Source organism: Limulus polyphemus, unplaced genomic scaffold (assembly GCF_000517525.1).
Source record: "Limulus polyphemus unplaced genomic scaffold, Limulus_polyphemus-2.1.2 Scaffold11, whole genome shotgun sequence".
NCBI classification, from domain to species: domain Eukaryota; kingdom Metazoa; phylum Arthropoda; class Merostomata; order Xiphosura; family Limulidae; genus Limulus; species Limulus polyphemus.
In genome coordinates, this window is record NW_013665621.1 from 1,860,135 (window position 1) to 1,862,901 (window position 2,767).

The window sequence follows — 2,767 nt, forward strand, 5'->3', positions numbered from 1 at the left end:
AGTAGTAATTGATATCCGTATGTTCCTTTCCAGCACTCAATACAGTAGTAATTAATATCCGTATGTTCCTTTCCAGCACTCAATACAGTAGTAATTGATATCCGTATGTTCCTTTCCAGCATTCAATACAGTAGTAGTTTTAACATGTGTGGAATATGTTGATTTTCGGATTACTATAATCATGACTTCTTCAGCAGTCAACCTGTACAGTAGTAATATTGACATCGATAAGTCAATTGATTCCAGAATTATTACAGTCTTGGCAACGATCCCTTCCACTTCGGCACGTCTTCCGGTGGTACAGCAGTAAGTTTCCTGACTCACAACGCTAAAATCTGGGGTTCGATATCCAACGGCGGATACAGCAGATAGCTCAATGTGGCTTTGCTCTAAACAGATTCGACACTATTTGCGTTACTGACCTTACATTATGAGTCTGTTTATTCTAAGACTGTCACAACTTTACAATCAATATCTCTTTCTGAATTAATATGTACAGTTATTAAAGGTGTGGCGATACAGCGATACGATACGAGTACATGCAAAGTATCATAACAATAACAAAATAGATAGACAGATATTTTACTTCTCTTGCCAGTTGCCACTTAGTTGATCAGACCTTAGAACTTGAAAAAGCATTGTAAAGTATGAAGTACTTAAAAATGACAATGTTAATAATATAGATAATAAATTACAAACAAGACTGTTAAACTTTGTAACAAACCATTGGTAAAACTTCTGTATCTAGATACGTATCTTATCGACTATAGTATGATGAGATACGCACCCCTAACAGTTATCTAAACAATATGAAGTTTGTTGATTATATAACTCATATCTTTCACTACAATATTCAATTCTTTAACCATCTTGACGTCTGTTGAAACTGTTCTATTCTTTCATTCAAAATATTCTTGTATTTCTTGTGCTCTATTGTATTTTATTGCTAGCTACTTTTTTTCAACCAATTACTGTCTACTTAAAACCTGTGTATGTTAATATCCCAAAATTACAAATTTTATTCATTAGCTTTATTTCTTGTTAGGGTCTCAAACTTCTAGATCAGAACTCTATCTAAGAAAATTGAGAATTTGTGAATAGAATGACCAAGTGAAGTGAAAGCCACACTTACCTCTCAATGATTTCAATGTGTTTAACTCCAGTTCTTCTTCACAGAATCTAACTGGAAGTGAAACGTATAACGCATTTGCTGTTCTGACAGGAAAAGAGTGAGTAACTCTTCAGAAAACATAAGCAGAGAACATTCAGGAATGATTAAGCGTAAGTTTTATGTTTTACGAATACTAGGTTTAGTACAGCATTTCAGACTAAAAAATAAGTATGGTTATCATTTAGAGTGGGAAGGTGGCGCTGCAATTACAACTGATTTGTAGCTAGCTATAAAAGTTTTTTTTTTAAATTTGAGTACTTAAAAATTGTATTTGTACGGTGACTCTTAAATAGCAAGTGTTTCTTAATTGGATAGCAATATAATTTTAATTGGAAGTAGTTCACTCCCGGTTCTAAATTGACTCTATAATCTCACTGTCGCAGAGTTTCGCAACTGGTTAGAAATATTATTCAAATTTTGTAATTAACACTTATGGCTTTAAGGGACGCAAATTGTTTAACAGCTAGTTTTATTTATCTTTAAATTTTGGAGATACATAAATGAAAGACACGTGTTTCCCTTGCTTTTCTCTAAACTTTTAGTTTTCTCAAAAATATTGGGTTTGTATGTTTGGTAAAGCTGCTGAGGCTATCTGCCTCCGCTTCTAATTTTGAACTACGGATCAGAGTGAAAACAGTTAGTCAGCCGCATCCTATCACCCACCATTCACGCTAAGGGAACTATTTTCACTCCTTTAACGTACAGACAATTTTAATTGGAGGAATAGGAATGTTTTGTAGTATAGCATAGGTTCGAACCCAGGGCGCCAACTACAGAGCAAACCCGCGCCTAACTTGTTTTTGTACAAATTTATTTAGCCATTTTGTATATTTATTTATATTTCATTTCGATTTTTTTTTTGCAAATTACCAAACGAGTCAAATGCTACTTCCCTTTTTTCTTTAAAAACTGAACACTTATTATACTTTCCTCCTAACTTTGTTATGGTTTGTTTGTTTGAAGTTAAGCACAAAGCAACACAATGTGCTCTGTCCACCACGGGTAACGAAACCCGGTTTCTTGCGTTGCAAGTCCGCAGACATTCCGCTGTGCCACTGCGGGGGATAATATAGTTTGAAGGCCATTATAACGCCAAGCAGTTAAAGCTTTTACAACTAACTTCAGACACACATTTCAAATATGTGTCACGTTTTAAGATTATGTATTATATTATTCTGTCTGTTTACAATGGTATGACGAGATTGCGTCTTAGAAGACGCCCACACAGCTCTTCAGATACCCATCGCCTCTTTACTTTTTCTTACAGGACCTAAATGAGCAATATTGATTTTCAGATCTCAGAACTTTCTTAAGGACGCATGTTACAGTTTTTAGAGCCCAAAAAAGATTAAAGAAACAAATTCACTAAACTCAACCTTGCACCAATTTCCACATAAAAATCTTATGTACGTGCTTTGTTCATAAAAGGAAATGGTGCACAACGTCATTTTGAATACGACCATTTTTTTGTGGTATTTCGCGAACTTACTTTTCATCATAAAAAAGCGTTTTCCTTAAGTTGGAGGCCCGGCATGGCCAGGTGGTTAGGGCGTTCGACTCGCAATCTGAGGGTCGCGGGTTCGAATCCCCGTCCCA

General features: G+C 35.2%; 1 long non-coding RNA gene across 1 annotated transcript in view; it reads left to right on the forward strand.

Annotated features, from left to right (window-relative positions):
* LOC111085120 overlaps window positions 1-2,767 on the forward strand; it is a 57,202-nt gene that overhangs the window by 28,926 nt on the left and 25,509 nt on the right. Inside the window, exon 2 of the long non-coding RNA XR_002609967.1 lies at window positions 1,177-1,281. This is a non-coding gene — a long non-coding RNA (uncharacterized LOC111085120). The remainder of the gene's footprint in view (window positions 1-1,176; window positions 1,282-2,767) is intronic.